The following is a 20,604-nucleotide window of genomic DNA, read 5'->3' as shown; positions in this document are numbered from 1 at the left end:
CAACGCGTTTTATCAAACCCCATCGGTGGGGGCCGCCTATCCGAATCAGTTTTTTTGTCAACTTGTATACAAGTGCGATACCTAGTTTTGTTTTCATGGCTTGTTTTTGCCTCTCTTTTATCGTTGTTCGTTATCTACAGAGAGCGATTTCTGCAATCCCTGGTCTCTGATGTTGCGGGATCGCAACCGATGCCATTTTTTTGTAATCAACCCTTTTTTCTCATAAAATGCTGGTAGAGTAGAGTGGGGCAAGAGAGCGCGTGGGGTTAGAGTACGTTTTCGATTTTTTGAAGATAAACTAGCAGCACTGCATCAGTTTGATAGGTATTCTGACCAACTATTGGCATGTGTAATTGTAATTAAATCGATCCACCTTGCCCGCTGCGCACCTCGCCTTCTTGTGCCCGTCGGATCGTTGTCGAGAACCATTTTCATCGGGTTACTGTCCGACATTCTGGCTACGTGCCCGGCCCACCGCAGTCGTCCGATTTTCGCGGTGTGAACGATGGATGCTTCTCCCAACAGCTGATGCAACTCGTGGTTCATTCGCCTCCTCCACGTACCGTCCGTCATCTGCTCCCCACCATAGATGGTACGCAGCACTTTCCTTTCGAAAACTCCAAGTGCGCGTTGGTCCTCCACGAGCATCGTCCAGGTCTCGTGTCCGTAGAGGACTACCGGTCTAATGAGCGTTTTGTAGATTGTCAGTTTGGTACGGCGGCGATCGGAGCGTCTTGCGGAGTCCAAAGTACGTACGATTTCCAGCCACTATGCGTCTCCGAATTTCTCTGCTGGTATCATTTTCGGCAGTCACCAGAGAGCCCAAGTACACAAATTCTTCTACCACCTCGATTTCGTCATCACCGATGCAAACTCGCGGTGGGAGGCTCACATTGTCTTCTCTTGAACCTCTTCCCATCATGTACTTCGTCTTCGACGTGTTGATGACTAGTCCGATCCGCTTGGCTTCCCTCTTCAGTCTGATGTAGGCTTCCTCCATCTTCTCAAAGTTACGTGCCATAATATCTATGTCGTCGACGAAGCCAAATAGCTGGACGGACTTATTGAAAATTGTACCACTCGTGTTAATCCCTGCTCTTCGTATTACCCCTTCCAAAGCGATGTTGAATAGCAGACACGAAAGACCATCACCTTGCCGTAACCCTCTGCGCGTTTCGAAGGGACTCGAGAATGCCCCTGAAACTCGAACTACGCACATCACCCGATCCATCGTCGCTTTGATCAACCGTGTCAGTTAATCCGGAAATCCGTGTTCGTACATTAGCTGCCATAGCTGATCTCGATCGATTGTATCATATGCGGCTTTGAAGTCGATGAATAGATGATGTGTGGGCACGTTGTATTCGCGGCATTTCTGCAGTACTTGGCGAATGGCGAACACCTGGTCCGTGGTGGGTCCTGGGTTCGCCCATAAAACTCGCCTGGTACTGCCCCACGAACTCTCTTGCAATTGGTGCTAGTCGACGGCATAAAATTTGGGAGAGTACCTTGTAGGCGACATTCAGCAATGTGATTGCGCGGTAGTCGCTACAATCCAGCTTATCGCCCTTTTTGTAGATGGGACACACGACACCTTCCATCCACTTCTGCGGCAAAACTTCCTCCTCTTAAATCTTGGCCATTGCAGCGCTCTAGCCAGTGCCTCACCACCGTGTTTAAATAACTATCCTGGTAGATGGACAACCCTAGGGCCTTTGATGTTTTTCAGATGGCCAATCTCCTTCTGAATTTCCTGGAGATCCGGAACCGGTAAAATTATGTCCTGCGCGCGTTCTCCCAGGTCCATCACCACACCGCCATCTTCGTCTGCCACATCGCCATTCAGGTGTTCTTCGTAGTGCTGCCGCCACCTTTGGATCACCTCACGCTCGTTCGTAAGAAGGTTCCCGTTTATGTCCTTACACATATTAGGCTGTGGCACGTGGCCCTTACGTGAACGGTTTAACTTCTCATAGAACTTTCGTGTGTTATTAGCGTGGTACAGTTGCTCCGTCTCTTCACGGCCTCGATTTTCCTGCTGGCGCTTTTTCCTCCGGAAAATCGAGTTTTGTCTGTTCCGTGCCCGTTTATATCGTGCCTCGTTCGCCCTCGTGCGATGTTGCAGCAATCTCGCCCATGCTGCATTCTTCTCTTCTACTAACTGCTCACATTCGCCGTCATACCAGTCGTTTCTCTGATCCGAGGGCACCGTGCCAAGTGCAGCGGTTGCGGTGCTACCAATGGCAGATCGAATATCTCTCCAGCCATCTTCAAGAGACGCTGCGCCTAGTTGCTCTTCCGTTGGGAGTGCCACTTCCAGCTGCTGCGCGTATTCTTGGGCTAGTCTACCGTCTTGTAGACGCCCAATGTTAAGCCGCGGCGTCCGACTTCGACGCGGGTTGTACACCGTCGAGAGTTTTGAGTGTAGGCATACTACAACGAGGTATTGGTCGGATTCAATATTCGCACTGCGGTAAGTGCGGACGTTCGTGATGTCGGAGAAGAATTTACCGTCGATTAGAACGTGGTCGATTTGATTTTCCGTTACTTGATTAGGTGATTTCCATGTGGCCTTGTGGATATTTTTGCGGGAAAGAAGGTGCTTCGGACTACCATTCCGCGGGAGGCTGCGAAGTTTATGCATCGTTGGCCATTGTCATTCGATACGATGTGCAGACTATCCGGTCCGATAACCGGTCTATACATTTCCTCCTTTCCTACGCACGTTCATGTCACCGGTGACGATTTTGACTCCCGCAGTGGGCATCCATCGTATGTCTGCTCCAGCTGTGCGTAGAACGCTTCGTTCTCGTCGTCGGGTCTCCCTTTGTGTGGGCAGTGCACGTTGATGGTGCCATAGTTGAAGAATCGGCCTTTTATCCTCAGCTTGCACATCCTTGCGTTGATTGGCTGCCATCCAATCACACGATGGCACATCTTACCCAGCACTATGAAGCCGGTGTAATTGTAAACGATTTAAATAAACAACAAGGAAAAAATGAAGATAAGGGGGATGACGGCTTTGGCAGGTTTTGTTCTATTATTGTCAGGGGGTTTTTTATGACTGATTATGCTCAAATTTGGCCTGAACATTCTATGCATATCAAAGAATATTGTGGCCAAATTTCATAAAATTCGGTCGACAAAAACCCCCTGCCAATAATAGAACAAAACCTACCAAAGCCGTCTTTTCCCCTAGTTATTTTCTGGTCATTTTGCTAAAAATAATTGTGTTTTCGCAACTAGTATTCCAATACCATCTATACGTTCAGTCAGGTGAACGTTGTACCATTTCATTAACCTATTGTATAGAGTACTTTGTGGTGCAGAACATTAATTCGGTTGGTTTTCCAAGAAGTCAAAACCATTAACTGAATAAATTTTGGAGCTGTGGAGTAAAAGTACGCAGTAACGGGTGGGGCAAGAGTACGCATGTGAACCTTTAAGTTCTGTTGTCAAACCCGTATCTCCGGTCGAAGTAAGACTAGTTTCACAGCGTAAAGGCCCACAACAAAGAAAAAAGGGACAGAAATCCAAAATTACCATAAACTCTCCCTTTAAAGATAATTAATTTGGTGTTAGAAAGGACATAGCGAACAAAGCACTGAAACGAAATAATACAATTGTATTTGGTATTGTTTTACACCTCAACATAGTTCGAAAACACAATTTCATCTAAATGATAATCATTTAATCAAAAGAAACATCCATGAATTACGCAACGCTGAGCTGGGAGGGTTGCAAAATGTATAACGATTCATAGAATTTTTAGAGGATTCATACAAAAAGTGTAAGATAGCGGGGAGAGGTGATAAAATGGTCAAATTTTCCGTTACGTAATTAGTTCATCCTAAGTTCGTTCATCCTAATGTCACCGCGAACCAGTTCGCAGTGACTGCTTCGCGGTGACATTAGGATGAACGTAAACAAGGCTGTCTTCTCTCTCTCAGCTCGGAGCGTGCCAAGTTCAACAAAGTTGGTCTCATTTTATGATATTTTTTTACCCCAACTCTCCTCTTACTTGTAAGTTATTCATCAAAATATTAATTCGGAGCACCTGAAAATAAAGTATTTCTATTAGTTGACTATAAGAAAATCAACCGAGCCACATCCAGCAATCTGTTTTGTGTGACGCGTTTTACCGCTGTGCTAAGGAAGATTAAAAGTGCACAGTGCAGTATAAGATATAAAGTTCCAAAATTAGAAATTTTCCAAAGCAATAAGAAACACAAATTCCTCAGGGAGCTTCAATGTTATTCTATTCTCAAAAGTTTCATCAAAACCGCAAAGTTTCACGTGGGACTATGAAAGATCAATCGAAGAGTTCTGTAAGTTGACTTCTGAAACAAACAAAAAATCTTCTTGATCTCGAAATTTCCCCAAAAGTCCAAGAGTTCATTCAAAGGATACCTTAAAAACCATAAAAAACAGTGAACTTTAATGTCGGCTGAAATCCGTCAAGCTTTGCAAGGCTATATGCTTGGCAAATGATCATCATCAAACATTTTATTAGCAGAAGCTCGATTGTAATATTCTTACCAAGATACTCAGAGATAGTTCGTGTTCATACCCAAAAATCATCATATGCTGAATTTCATGTCTAGTGGAATCTCCTTCGCTACTACTTCCGTTTCATTTAAATTGCAATTTATTAAAGTATAACACAACTACTGTCGCATAGCCTATGTTTGAGGTACCAGATTACGGTTGGGTCCGGTGCGCAACTATGAAGGTTTAAGACGTGACAAGTAAGATCAATCACATCCTTTTTAACCTTTTGTCTGTGCTCTGGAGTCAATATGACCCCAGGCCACTTTGAGTGGCTGCCATTTTTTTAGTTTTCAACCGATTCTCATACTTTTTGGTAGTTTGGTAAAACTCGCCGAGATCTGTCTCCTAGGTGCAAATTCGCTTGAAAAATCTTGAAAATATGCGCTACAGTGGACTTTTTTCAAAAAAACTTACGTTGTCTGTGCTCTGGGGTCAAATTGATTTAAATTGAAATTGCTATAACTTTTTTAATGTTTGGCCAATTATGGATTTTTTGTTTCGAAAGATAACTTAATCATCTTTCAGGTCGTTACCAAAGATTGGGTACATCACGGGGAGCGGTTTTCGTAAAAAAGGGTACAGAAACAGTGATTTTTCATGCTTATTTTACTTATATCTGAAAATCCTACCCATTTTGAACTGCACCTTTTCATAAAGGTTATGCAAGAAGGTGTGTGTTTTGACATAAGGCATTGATTAGTTTAGAGCTTGGTCGCTAGGTGGCGGTATATTTGAATTCATTAGTTTAGACTACTCAAGTAATTCCGATATATGGAATTTTCCTCATTGTAAATATTCTTATCGCACAAATTTGAAATTTGTAAAGATGACGTCTTTAACAAAGTTCGTCTGATGGGAATGGACTGTCATGTGACGGAATAAATAATTAGGAAATTTACAAATAGGCGGCGCTAGTGTACTTGCAATATTCTTGCATATTTGAAATATTGCTTTAGCTTGAGATCCCTCATACCTACACCCAAGTTGTATTCGGCAACATTGTTCAGGATGTCCAGGACTACAAAGCGGTGCTCAATATAATGAGCACTTCTTCCAAGATGCGGCGCTAGTGAGCTGTTATATTTGAGTATATTGTTCCATGTGAGATCTGATGTATTTTGGTTTGTAGCATTTTTGGCAAACATGAATGTTGTGGTAGAGTTCATCAAAAGTTTTCTTTGTATTCAACCTGCTCCAGCGATGCTGCAAATAATAGAATGTGTTCACAGAATATGTTTTAGGTCATCCAAGAAAACCCTGGAATTAAGGCCTTTGGGTCTACATGCGTAACCAAAGATCAGCCAATTTGCCGCCTATTTGTAAAATTCCCAATTATTTCTTCCGTCAATAGACAGTCCATTCCCACTAGACGACCTTTGATCAAGACGCCATTTAAAAAAAATAAATTTGTGCGATAAGAATATTTACACTGAGGAGAATTCTATATATCGGAATATCTTGAGTAGTCTAAAATAATGAATTCAAATATACCACCACCTGGCGGCCAAGTTCTAAACTTATCAACGCCTCATGCCGAAGCACACGCCTTCCTGCATAACCTTTTTAAAAAAGGTGCAGTTCAAAATGGGTAGGATTTTTGGATATAAGTAAAATAATCATTAGAAACCACTGTTTTTGTACCCTTGTTCGCTAAAACCCCTCCCCGAAATGTACCCGCCCACCTATAGTCAATCAATCAATAAAAAAGTTATAGCAATTTCAATTTGGGGTCAATTTGACCCCAGAGCACAGACAACGTAAGTTTTTTTGAGCACAGACAAAGGTTAATTGAAAATGAATAAAATTTCTGTTAGAGAAAAAGATAGGGAAGGCAAAACTATTCAGTCACTTAATAGGATAATTTTTTTGTTTGAATTATGTTTCTATTTAGAGAGCTAAGCTAAAAACTAACATTTCTGGACGAAAAGAAACTTGGGACCACAAGCAATGGAAAAGTTCGAAGGGGGTACCAACCAAGATCCGTTGTTCCAATTGAAGGACACGACTGTTACAAAAGATTTCACGGAACCATAATTTAGAAAATATAAATCAGATAGTTTTGGTTTGCGTTTGGAGGAAACATTTTACCTTCTACGGTCGATTCCGTTCCAATGTTTGTTTACAAAATAGTGTATGCCCGAGTAGTGAAGTTCCGAATTATTAACAATAAACTAATGAACGGTAAAATCTTACTGACTCTAGGCGTCAGTGTAACATTTAGCAAGGAAAGTTATTTTTCTTTCTTCGAATTTAAAACAAACAAACAATAAAGTGAAATGATCAACCATATTCCAAATCATTGTCCCCAATGGAATTTGTTAGGCGATCGATGAGTGGATCGATTAGTGCAGTCATTAACTTTCACTCCCAAAGGTAAACTTATACTTATCATATGTAACTACGTAGCTATAGCTACTTTGTTGCAAATCGTTTAGCAGTGTGTATTTATCAAGTTCTTCCGGCTAGAGATGTGCGCCGGTGCGTTTAGCCTAGTTTTGCCCGATGTCACGTCGGGAATATTTTTAACTGGTGATTGATTCAGATTTTTTTTACAATTTCCTCTCTCCGAATTCCATGAGGTATTCTTCAGAATTGCCAAGGGCAGCTCTTTTGGATTTTTGCGGGAAGGTCTTTTGAATGTTTCCGAGAGTTTCTTTAAAATATCGCATGTCAAATTCTTTTGATGTCCACTGGAGATCTCTTTGAATTTCGATGGGATACATTTTCTATTTTTTCGGGTTTTTCCTAATTCCAGTGAGATATTTTTTTTTTAATTTCCATGTTTTTTTTGTTCAGTTATTCACGGGGTCTTTTCTTTCATTTTCTCATGGAGGTGTTTTTAATGTCTGCGGAATTTCTTTTTAAAATTTGTACTGCAAATCACGCGTTTAAATCAATTTTAATTACAACTGAACTTGATTAATTATTTAGCAGCGACTTTTTTACGGCAATGTATATTTCAGTTTTAGAATCAACATCCCCATGCAAATTAAACCACCGCTGATTTAACTCAGCGTTTGTTCAGTTCTAGGTAAGGTTTATGTTTGTTCTAAGATATATTTCAAATAAACGCGTATGTCGCGAATGCATAGAATTGTTATAATTTACGCTATAACCCGGTCGGTACTCAGTATTGAATAATGTACACTCCTATAAAACTGTATCAGCGTGAGAAATTATAGATCACGCCGCGACAGGTTTAGAAAGGCGACGCGCCGATGCAAAACTATCGGCGCGGCGGTGCACATCTCTACTTTCGACATCAATTAGCGCATTTATACTTCGAAGTTAATGATCAATTAACAAGCAGACTGGTGTAATAAACCACATTAACACTATGATGATGGTTGGCTTTCGCTGCATTTTGTCTGGAGTGTGTTATTATATGGATCGCGGATCTAGTGATTTTATAAATCAGAATTAAATCATTAGATCCGCAATCCATATAATAATTTATTAGTTGTTCACATAGAAAATTACCCTTGAATGTATTCGGTTCTGTCGGCCAAAATCATTGTTCAAAGGTTTAAGCTTAATAAACTTCTGACAATAATTCATAATTCATTATTTTATATTCTTCGATTTGATAAACATCACAAAGACTATTAATTTCTAGTATGTGTTAAAGTGCTTCAATGACCATTATACCTCTCAAATGAGTTGCATAAAATTCATTATAACACTCATTTGGGTTATTACAGTTTATTATTAAACTATAATTGGTTTTCCTATGCGTTTAAAGGCGTGTGTAGCAGCCACAGAAGGTTTTTAGGAGACATCAAAGTTCGTACTAGTACAACCTGTATTTAAAAAAAAACCTACCCTTCTATATGAAACTGATCTGAAACAACATCCAACAAAAGAGCAGCACCAAACATGCTTTCAGTGATTTTTAAGAATGTCCGAAGTGCTTGTGAATGATCTCAGGATGCCCCAGATGTCCTCGTGGAAGCTGTAAGAGAGAACACTCTAGTTTCCAGCCCTAAAACACGTCAAGTACAGGGTTGTTACTACTACGCAGATTTTGCACTTTTTGCGAATTTCGCGGTTTATCGGAACAATTTTAGAGCATCACGCGGATATAGTTTTAGTGTGAAGAAGGGCGCCACTTGTTGTCATTGTTGAATCATTTTGAAACATGACGCATACAAAATATGTCTATTGAAGGAGATGAACACACGTTTTTTTATTTTGGCAACTTCGTTGTAATTTCGAGAAATTTGTCAGTTTTTAATTGATAATTTTCATTACAACGAACCACTGTAGCATAATATATATTATAATTTTTCGAATGTGTTTTTTTCGTCAGGATTTCTCATACAGTGTTCAATATTTTATATTTAGAACGAATAAGTGTTTATGCACCAGTTCAAAACACATTTTTCTTGATTTCGCAGAAACAGGGTGTTTACTACCTGGAAAAATCGTGGAATTATCAAGGAATTCCTGACACTATCAGGAAAACTTCAAAAAAATCCCATAAAAACACGCCTGCATCTGACATGACATGACATGAGACATGAGTAGCAACGTCTAGAAAAGACTACAAAAAATCAGTAGTAAACACTACATATCACTACGTATGAAATGTGTAATGTAGTAAATGCTACTGGAGGCCTTGCGAACAAAGGCATAGGATGGCGAGTTCGATTCTCGGTCTGGTCCAGGATGTTTTCTGACTTGAAAGATCTCCATAGTGTGTAATGTCCAGCCATCGCCTTTTTTTTAATTCTCTATGTTGTCTAGAAAGATTTCTGCCTCTTGTGCGATGTTCAGCTGTGGCCAACCCAGCCCTACTTCCGATCCCGAATTTCAGAAAAAGAAATTAGAAAACAACAAGGCCAGTGAATGTCAAATTTCATTATGAACGAAGAGATTCGTCCGTGCAGTGCCCTATAGAAGTGTTTTTTTGTGTTTGACATTTTTGCATCTCATGAAAAATTCAATTTTGTGAACTGTTTTTCCCTATTAAAAAATAACCTATAAAATAGAAGTTCTGTTAAACTAAGTGGAGAAAAACTAACGATCTCAGTGAGAATATGAATCCTTGGTGAACCATGGTATAATAACTGCCATCTGTATGAATCTTCGAATCATATTTTTTTTACTACTGCTATAAGCTTACAATAAAACGGTTAAAAATACAAACCATATCGTGTACAAAAGAGTACAGCCACTCTTTATGGAGCATGCTGATGTTTGTCGTCATACTCTTTCAGGTGCATGGGAGGGATGGGAGTAGTTTTCATCAAGTAGCGTCGCAAGGTGAAAACAGGTGCTATCGTTCGGGAGTGTTTAAGGGAGGAGGATGATGAACATCAGCAGGTTGTTTTCTTGCAGTGGAAATTGTGATTTTGTTCCTTTTCCAACGCTAGCGATGTTCAAATGAACAAAATTAAGATCTGAGATTATCAAAAAAGATTGCCTCATAGGTATTAGAATATTTTCGAAATTACCATCGGCGAAAGCCTTGGCGTCAGTTTTCAATAAGCTCTAGAATTGTTTTTTCAAGTTGACAAACATGTTCACAATTTGTTCTAGGAAATATTTTTAAATTGCTAAATTATCAATAATTTCGCCTTTATGTTAAATATTTCGAACATCAATAAATTACACTCCAGCACTTCAATATCTGATGTTTCATCACAGTTTTGAAAGGCAGGAGTTATGTCCAATATGTGCAACATGTCCTGCCCATCATACCCTTCCGGCTTTAGCTACCTTCGTCGTAGAGCTGGGCGAGCTCGTTGTTCATTCTCCGCCACACACCGTCTTCTTTCACACCGTTAAAGATGGTCCTAAGCACCTGTCTCTCGAATACTCCGAGTGCTTGCAAGTCCTCCTCGAGAATTGTGTGGCCATACATGGCCGGAACGAAGTTATGACGGCGACTCCCCGTGGATGCGTGTGCACGCGCGGAGGTCTGACTGGAAGAGGCAAAATCATGACGCTGATGTGTGAATCTATTATAACACGCTGAAGACATTTTACTCAAACCCCACATTTCCCTTCTTCTCTCATTAAAAAACGTAAAAAAAATCTTCTAGCATAGGATGCAATGCTTGTTTTTCTCCTGGGTTATTTAAATTTTTGAAGCCTTCTTTTGTTTGTCAAATACAATGACAATTTCTTCAAAAAAAAAACATTCCAAATCTTACCCAAATGCAATCCAAAACTAAGCGGCGTTGAACTTCATTACTAATAAGATTTAAGAACAACCTAATAATGATAAGAAAATTCATGCTAATCCAAATTCAATCCAAATCTAATTTAAATCCAAACTCAATCCAAATCCAATCCAAACTCAATCCATATCTAATCCAAATCCAATCCAAATCCAATCTAAAACCAATCCAAATCCAATCCAATCCAATCCAAATCCAATCCAAATCCAATCCAAATCCAATCCAAATCCAATCCAAATCGAATCCAAATCCAATCCAAATCCAATCTAAATTCAATCCAAATCCAAACCAAATCCAAATCCAATCCAAATCCAATCCAGATCCAAACCTAATCCAAATCCAATCCAGATCCAAACCTAATCCAAATCCAATTCAAATCCATTCCAAATCCGTACATTTAATTTAACTTTTAGTTTCGCGTACAGTACACCAACAACCATTTGCCATCAACTAGTATTGCTAGCCAATAACTCCAAACTAATCTTACGCATAATGAATTGGAACTTTCGTTGTACATTGTACGTTGCCAAGTGGCTTCATGTAATCTAAATTTGTTTCAATTAAATTTTGGCAGGACTTTGAAATTTTCTAGATCGTAAACCATTTCCGTAGGTCTTCCATACTCACCTTGTAATTTCACAAAGTACAATACATTTTTTTCGGCCACCTTTCAGACACGCCTTATAGTTTTCTAAACCACAAACCATTTACACCGATTTGCAAACCACAAACCAATTTCTTACGGTCTTCCAGGCGAGGCTTTAATATTCTTCAAACCACAAACCATTTTTCCAGCGGTCTTTCAGACGGGTCACCACAAATTTCCGACGACGCGTCACGTGATTTAGCAAACCACAAAACATTTTCCGACGGTCTTCGAGACGCGTCTTGTGATTTAGCAAACCACAAACCATTTCCCGACGGTCTTCGAGACGCGTCTTGTGGTTTAGCAAACCACAAACCATTTTCCAACGGTCTTCGAGACGCGTCTTGTGATTTAGCAAACCAGAAACCATTTTCCAACGGTCTTCGAGACGCGTCTTGTGATTTAGCAAACCAGAAACCATTTTCCAACGGTCTTCGTGACGCGCCATGTGATTTTGCAAACTGAACTATATCACTCGTCACAATTTAACCACTTGAATTCAACTCACCTCATGAAATCAGCAACAGGATCCAAAAAATCGACTGGCAGGATCGCCAAAATGTGTGGCCCTTAATGGCCGGAACGAAGTTATGACAGCGACTCCCCGTGGATGCGTGTGCACGCCGCGGAGGTCTGACTGGAAGAGGCAAAATCATGGCTTGCTGCTCGCCGATTGACACGCTGATGTGTGAATCTATTATAACACACTGAAGGCATTCTACTCAAACCCCACAATAATTGTCCATGTGTCATGTCCGTAGAGGACTACCGGTCTTATCAGCGTCTTGTACATGACACATTTGGTGCGGTGGCGAATCTTTTTCGACCGCAGTTTCTTCTGGAGCCCGTAGTAGGCCCGACTTCCACAGATGTTGCGCATTCGTATTTCACGACTAACATTGTTGTCAGCCGTTAGCTATCCCCGTCTATCGTAACACTGCTTCCCAGGCGGACCCTGTCGCGCTCGGTTCCGCCCACAAGCATGTACTTTGTGTTTGACGCATTCATCACCAGTCCAACTTTTGTTGCTTCACGTTTCAGGCGGGTGTACAGTTCCACCTTTGCAAATGTTCGGTCGACAATGTCCATGTCATCCGCGAAACAAATAAATTGACTGGATCTGTTGAAAATCGTACCCCGGCTGTTACACCCGGCTCCCCGCATGACACCTTCTAGCGCAATGTTGAACAACAGGCACGAAAGTCGATCACCTTGTCTTAGTCCCCGGCGCGATTCGAACGAACTGGAGTTTTCGCCCGAAATCTTCACACAGTTTTGCACACCATCCACCGTTGCTTTGATCAGTCTGGTAAGCTTTCTAGAGCAGCTGTTCTCGTCCATAATTCTCCATAGCTCTACGTGGTCTATACTGTCGTATGCCGCCTTGAAATCAATGAACAGATGGTGCGTTGGGACCTGGTATTCACGGCATTTTTGAAGGATTTGCCGTACAGTAAATATTTGGTCCATCACATTTGAAAAAATTCTTTCAAAAATTTCAATTGTGATTTTCAAAAGGTAATTTAAAAAAACGCAGAAATTCAGGACTATTTTTTGCGATATTTTTGGATAACTCCGATGATATTTCCTCAGAAATTCCTGTAGCGATGATGACGGAATTTCTATAAAAAAAAATTTCTACAAGAATTCACCAATCAATTTTGGCAAGAATTTTCGAAGCGGTTTCCGTAAGAACGGATGATGGGATTTCGACATGTAGTCTCTGCAAATTTCGCGCAGGTTTGAAGAATTTACTTGAATTTATGACAAAATTCTCGAATGAATTTCCGCACAAGTTCTCTGGAGGAACTTTTGCATGAATACCCGGAAGAAGAATTTCTAATGCTTTCAGCAAAAATTTCGCAGGCAATTTTGGAGCGAATTCTGCAGAAGTTCTAAGAGCTTCAAATAGGGTATCTGTTCCCATATTAATAACAGCCCGTATATTAATCTCTACCGTCGATAAACCAAATAAAAAATCAATTTGATTACAATTTCTCACATCGTATGTACACAATAATGAATAGACTACCTTCTCCAATGTTTGGAATATTATTTAAAATTCTGTTTGAGTAATGTTTTAGTTCACAAGACTCAAATTATTAAAAACAAAATTATAAAACACATTTATTTTCATTTTCCTACCTCTGAACTGTTGATTTGATGCACTGCTCGATTGCTACTAGCAGATTCATCTCATTTCACGCCGTTGTTTTCCACTCAATTTCAAGCTAAAACAAATGTATCCTTTCAAAATACACTTCACAACACATAGAGCACATCACATTTTCACTATAAATATAATCATATTTGAAAAACTAACGCGATTTCCTATAGTTTGATATAGGTTTATTTCGAACAACGTCTAAATTATTCTTGTCCGTATTCCAAACTATTTACATGGCCTGCAGCATCTGCAAGGGTTGCCGACCTAGATTTTTATTTCAAAAATGCTTGAATGAACTTTAATTGTAAAATTCAACTCTTATGTTTGTAAAACAAGGTATATCGAAGAGATAAGCTATGACAAACATAAAATTAAACTGATAAGTTGGAAAACTACAACAAAAACTGGAATTTTGTAATTATATTTCAACTCAAATACAAAACATTGAAGAATTCGGCATCACTGCAATCATATCGTTACGTATACACACAAGTATTGTGTGCGTATTTTATGTTGGAAACAGTATTATTGATATAGGTACTGGTATAGGATTGACTGTTTTTGAAAGTTATTGAAATAGGTGCATGGCAGTGATGATGTTTTTTAGCTAATTACTTCTATAATGTGATAACAATTTCATTTTTGAAGTTACCAAATTGTTATCAATTAAAAATGACGTTAGCCGAGCATAATTATTCTCATGTTACTTGATTATTGGGTGAGGAATAAATGCATTTCATATGCGCATTGGCTTATTGTTATTGATATAGGAACAGATACCCTATTTCCAGGACAATTTCCGCTAGAATCCCCGGAAAACTCACCACAGGAATTAATTAGCGCTCCTAGAGAAACCTGTCACAAGAATTAAAGAAGGACTTTCTGCACAAATTCCGGACTATTTTTTCTGGAGTTTACGCAAATTATTCAGCAAAACTCCCGATTGAATTTATGCTTCAAACTCAGGACTATGACCTGCAAATGCACGGAGCTTGAGCAACTATGTTGGTTTTTGTATTATTTCTAGACCAATATTTCAAAAGGGCGTGACAGCCCAAAATTTTCTCCTTCTGATTCTGATTTTGATATGAATTTAAATATTCGTGTACAGATTTGTTTAAAAAACGAAGTTGGCGCCTTATTGTGCCCGTCGCGTCGGATTGCTATCGAGAGCAATTTTCACCGGGATCTTGTCTGGAATTCTGACTGCGTTTCCTGTCCACCACAGTAGACCGATCTTGCGATGTGAATCTCGAATAGTTCCCCCCACATTCATGGTTGATTCGCCTCCTTAACGTTCAAGAATTTTTTTACTGCTTTGGTATCAGTGATGAAGTAAGAATGATTTTAATTAGTCAGTCAGACGCTTTGAATTCCTTACACTGGTGGTAGGATAAGTTCTATATAGCCGATTAGTATGCCACCAGTCGTTATGTCGACATGAAATGTTTACCTCGGCACTGACGTTTGGCTTTCGCGTGCAACGTTTGACGGACAGTACATATTCTCTAACTTTTATTCGCTGCTTCGGAAGAAAGCATGTTTGCCTAAAGTGCTTTTGACGTGACTTGATTCATATATTCTACGAAGATCCTCACACCCGCCAGCACCGCATCTATTTCCACCTCCGACAGTTGTTGCACGTTGTCCATATTTATATTCATTCATTGGCCTTTTCGCTACGAAGAAAGTTGCTAATGTGCCCATCCCGTCATCATTTCACCTTTTATTATGCTGTGGGTCTTCAGTTAGCCAATCCGAAGAAGGTGAGGGGGATTCTTGATCTGGTCTAGCATCTTTTCGAATATAAATGATTTTTGAATTCTGGTCACAGTGCATAATTTGTAATTGCAAAATTGAATACCAGTTCATTTAATGACAAGCATGAAAATACTAAGTTGAAAAACGGGTCCAACTCCAATGAGAACGCAGTGCCATGAAAGAGAAAATATGTTGAAGGGGGCATGCCTGGAGCTGGATTGACTGACAGCTGAGCTGCTACGCGTCAGTGAGTGGGTGATTGTGAGACGCGAGAGCTCCGATCATCAAACAACCCCGTACCCGCCGATGTTGCCACAGCCAACCGGCCGGTTCGAGGTAGAATTGATTTCACCGGAAAGTCCTACAGATATAATTGCTTCCAAGTTAGGGTTGATTTTCGATCAAAGTTGCGGGATTCAGTGGAAATCCTTTCCGGCAGAACCAATTAGCACTGCTTTAGCAGTCCGTTGGAGGGTTTCCGTTGACTTTTTGTATAACTTCTTCCTTCTCTTCGCATTTGCATGAATTCCACCTTTCATCCAGCAACGATTGATAACGGACCGGTTTTGCAAATATCACGAAATATGAAATCAGGAAAGTTTCGGTTATTTTCACTCTTGTTATTCACGATATGTCACCAGGGGTAGTGATGAAAGCTCTAGGATATCACTTTGTTGTAAATTGTAAGTTGCGTAGAATTTTCTGTTCTTCAACTAACCTATTCTAATTAGTAGCGCCTAACGTATTTGTCTATAGATCTTAGTCAATAAGACGAATCAATAGCTATCCATCATAAACAATTCATTGAGTCAATGCTATGGATGTCAATCTACAATCGATGGTGTTGCTGATACTGTCATCAAAATGATTTTCTTCTTCTGTAGCCGGTTCGTGCAACTCACACGTCTATGCCAGACTGCTAAAGGAACAACAGAAAGTTCGACCGGAGTATGATTTATGTGGGTGTTTGATTCGAGTCGTCGTCACTTTTATGAGCTTTTCGTAGTGATCAGTTGAGTGAGTGTTTGTTCTTCTTTATAACTTGCTTTTGTTTGGGGGTGAGGGATAAAAAGTGGGAACATGAAAGCAAGAGGAAAATAATTCCCCGAGCTGTTGCTTTTCACGCTAAAACTGCACATTATGTTTTTCGCCATGACACCGGATTTTTTTGTTGTGTTTATTTCACAAAGAAGGGAAGCGCCGACATCCTACATCGACCCACGTATCTAAGGAAGACAAGTATTTTGAAAACTTAAGTGGTGGATTTAAATTGGATAGTATAATAGCTCATCTTATGACATGACCAAACTTTTTGAATAATTTTCTATTCACTATTCAAAATGTAACCCATCATTTTTGAAAACTTGATTTTTTATATATATATTTTTTTTAAATTATATCTAAATAAAATGTTGGGAAGAATATGCGAATTTTACGAAAGAAGTTAAGTGGCTAAAAGACACAGGATGTCGCCTCGTTGGTTCGCAGCTGACTTTTATTTCCCTCGTCCGTTTCAAACAACTGTCGTAGTTGGGTTTAGGGTCATTTGGCCGCATACCGTTTGACCGAATAGTTGAACTACGTTTCCTTATTAATGGCGGTAAGCACCAACGAGGATAATACTCGATTTAATACGGATTTTGTTTAATCCAGTATTAAAGTTAATACCTCGAACGGTAAGCATCAAACCAGTAATAAAGTCTGCGCACGCAGCCAAACTTTGTGTATCATACACATGCGTGTAAATGTAGTTGTGATAAAGTCGAAACAAAACAGAAAGCAGCTGACTGAAAACTCAGTTCGGTCTCGGTTGTTAATAGATTTTTCAGTAGATTCGACTACTTTAATCAATAGCGATCTCTAGTAATATTTAAATTACTTTGATACGGATTTCCTATTTAAAACATCCGCTCTGCCTCGATGCATGTACCCAGCAGGTCCAGGTCAACCAGGAATTGTAAACGAAATTACAAGTCAAACCGCAGGGTTCTTTCAAGCCGGACTGAATCGTGCATAAATCTAGTAAGTTTATATGAAAACATGATCTGGAGGATGAAGCTAGGATGTTCGACTGGCCAATCGTCAAAATTTTGGATTTCAACCGTTTTAAACAGAAATCTAAAGAGAAATATGGTAAGTAATACTGATCAGACTAAATTTCGTAAGAATACTTTATGTTATGTGCTTCATTTACAGAAAAATTGATAAATAGGAGACAAGACAACGGCGCTTCGTGTTGAAAAAGAGCTAGAAAAATACCGTTGAATACGGTAATAAGTTGCTAAGATGATTATTAACGTTTATTGTGAAATACAAAATAAATATTCTAAATAACATTAATGGTATAAATAGTTCCTGTTATATTGTTCGAGTTTGTAATTAATTACCCATACATTTTATAAGTAGGTATGTATATGGAAAATATCTGAGAAGGACTCTATCTAACTTGATAGGTATTCGTCTATATAAGTAGATTTCTCTAGTTTGTTGGATAATGATCGCAATTGTAATATAGAAACCCTGGTTGATTTTCTAGATATATTTTAAACTGCCAGAAGTTTTATTTCAACATTTTGAAGAGGTTGATTCCAGAAATTCTTAGATTGTACTAGATTAATTTCTTCTTATTATTGGCATTGCATCCCCACATTGGGACAGAGCCGACTCGCAGCTTAGTGTTCATTAAGCACTTCCACAGTTATTAACTGCGAGGTTTCTAAGCCAGTAGATTAATTTCCTCGTTAATTTCTAGAATCACCGAAGTATTAGTCAATTAATGAACTGACAGCAAAAAAATATATTGAACTTTGAAGGAAGTTCCTATAGCTTTTTGAGAGGACAATTTTCATAATTCCGTTAGAAGAATTCCCAGATGTTCAAAACGCGATTTCTTTGAATTTCGGGAGTAGATTTCTTAAAGGAGATTTTCCTGGCTTCTGAAATTAAAATTAATGCATAGAGATCCGTGAAAAGATTTTTGAGAAATCTGGAGACGAAATTCCCACACGTCCGGAAGAAAAATTTCAAGAATTTCGGGAGAACAAATTTTCAGAACTTCAGGAACAGAATCCTCAGCATTCCAGGAGAAAATCAGAAATCCAATAGGAAATACGGAAGGAGTATTCCAGCACAAAAATTCCATCAATTGCGTGACAATATTCAGAACTCCTAAATCAGAATTTCTATAATTCCGAGAGAATAGTTCTCGCAAAACTCGCAGGAATTTCCATAACTACGAGAGAGGAAAGAATAATTCGAAAGTAGAATTTGGATGGCGATCTGACTGAATTTTAAAAGGTGGATTTCCAGACTTCCGCGAGTGCAATCCCAAATTACCCAGTAGGAGAATTTAGTTAGAACAACACTCAGAAAAAGTAAAATTTCCATAAATCCGGAGGATTGTTCTATTCCAATAAAGAGCATACTGAATGCAGAATTCCCAATATTCATAAAGAATTTTCAGAATAATAGGAGCAGGCTGAATAAGGACCATTGCGAGAATTATGAGAGAATGAAAATTACAGAAGAACAAGTCTCGCATTGCCTTGAAGAGGAGAATTCCAAAAATTCGGAGGATAGAATTCCCATACCTATAACTTTTGCTCCATTAAGTATTTTGGCGTGTTCTCTAGGAAACCCCGTGTGAATTCCTCCAGGAAATCCTCTAAGAAACTCTGCCGAAAGCCTGCCAAGAATTCCTTCAAGAAGTCCCTTAGTGATTCCTCTGGGAAATCGCGTGAGGATTGTAGTATGCGACTGCTTGCTATGGAAGATGGGTAGAAAGCAGGCGTCGGTTAGTTGTGGTTGCTCTTCGGTGTAGATTAAGAAATGTTGTTATTAATAATTGTCTATACCCGTTGTTTGAACGAATTGGAAAAAATCAAGAAGTTCCTCCTGAGATTCCTTTAGAAATTTCCACTAAGATTACTCTAGAAGTTCCTCCAAGAGATCCCTCTGGAATTCCTTCCAATAGATTCTCTTGGGATTTCTGCAAAAGTTCCTCCTGGAAATCCTCCAGGAATTCCTCCTGGAATTCGGTCAGTAGTTCCTACTGGAATTCGTTTAGAAGTTCCTTCAGGAATTCCTGAAGCAATAAAATAAAAAAAATATTGAAGGATTTCAAGGTAGAACTCCGGAAGGTTTTCCAGGTGGAACTCCTGGAGGACTTGGAGAAACAACTCCTGGAGGAATTCCAGGAGGAAATATTGAAGGATTTACAGAAAAAACTCTTGAAGGAATCTTGGATGCAGCTACCGGAGAAATTTCAGATGTAACTCCTAGAGGATTTTCAAGAACTACTGGAGGAATTCCAGGAGGAACTTCTGGAAGAATTCTAGAAGGAACTCCTGGAATAATTCCAAGAGCAATTTCAATTAATTTCTGTAGAATCTTCTGGAGGACCTCATAAATGAATTTTAGAAGAGACTTCTGGAGGTGGTCCAGAAGGGAATCCAGGTGGAACTTCCTCTTGGGTTTCCTCCTGGAATTCTTTCAGAGGTTCCTCTTGATTTTTTTCAAGGAAATCCTCCGGTAATGCTGCCAAGACCTGTTTCTCCAGTTACTGAAATTTCTCTAGAAGTCCGTCCCGCATTTCCTCTAGGAGTTTCTTATGAAATGGTATTCAAGGAACAGGAGGAACTCCAGAAGGATTTCCAAAAGGTACTTCTGGAGGATTTCCAGAAGATGCTTCTGGAGAATCTAGAGGAAGAACTCCTGGAGGATTTCCAGAAGGAACTCGTAAAGGATTTCCACGAGGGCAAAGTATTTCTGGGGGTTCTGAATGTATACACATTATTTAAGCAAAAGGTGAAACTGGTTGGTTTTGGTATCCAAGATTTTGCAAGGGCCCTGGACTCCCCAGAGCCGCTTCACCCCCTCTAAATCAGACCCTGGTTTTTATCTAGGATTCCTTAAAGTGTTTCTATTGGAATTTGTCCTGGAAGAATTAAACTGGAATCTTAGGAGAACCGCTTGGAAAAATCCTAGAAGGAAACCCTAAAGCAAATCTAGTGGAAACTCCTGGAGGAATTTCAAAAGTAACTTCTGGAAGAATTCCAGAAGGAATCACAGGAAAAACTCGAGGAGGATTTGCAGGCGGTACTCCTAAAAGATTACAAAAAAAAAACTCCTGGAGGAATTGCAAGAAGAGGAGGAATACTGGAAAATTTCAGAGGAAATTCGAGGACCCGGAAAACCTCCAGGAGTTCCTCCTGGAAATCCTTCAAGAGTTACTCCTGGCAATCCTCCAGGAGTTTCTCCTGGGAATCCTCCAGGAGTTCCTCCTGAAAATCCTC

The 20,604-nt window shown here is 39.6% G+C and overlaps 1 protein-coding gene and 1 long non-coding RNA gene across 7 annotated transcripts in view; both read left to right on the top strand.

The window, feature by feature from the left end:
• LOC134220390 (serine/threonine-protein phosphatase PP1-beta catalytic subunit) overlaps window positions 1-20,604 on the top strand; it is a 235,909-nt gene that overhangs the window by 200,912 nt on the left and 14,393 nt on the right. The window lies entirely within an intron of this gene.
• Window positions 16,993-17,689, top strand: LOC134220669 (uncharacterized). Its single transcript, XR_009982001.1, has 2 exons — window positions 16,993-17,443; window positions 17,507-17,689. It is a non-coding gene; the product is annotated as an uncharacterized LOC134220669 (long non-coding RNA).

The sequence above is a fragment of the Armigeres subalbatus genome, chromosome 3 (assembly GCF_024139115.2).
Source record: "Armigeres subalbatus isolate Guangzhou_Male chromosome 3, GZ_Asu_2, whole genome shotgun sequence".
NCBI classification, from domain to species: Eukaryota; Metazoa; Arthropoda; class Insecta; order Diptera; family Culicidae; genus Armigeres; species Armigeres subalbatus.
The sequence above is the reverse complement of the archived record's forward strand: the minus strand, read 5'-3'. Positions and strand labels throughout refer to the sequence as shown.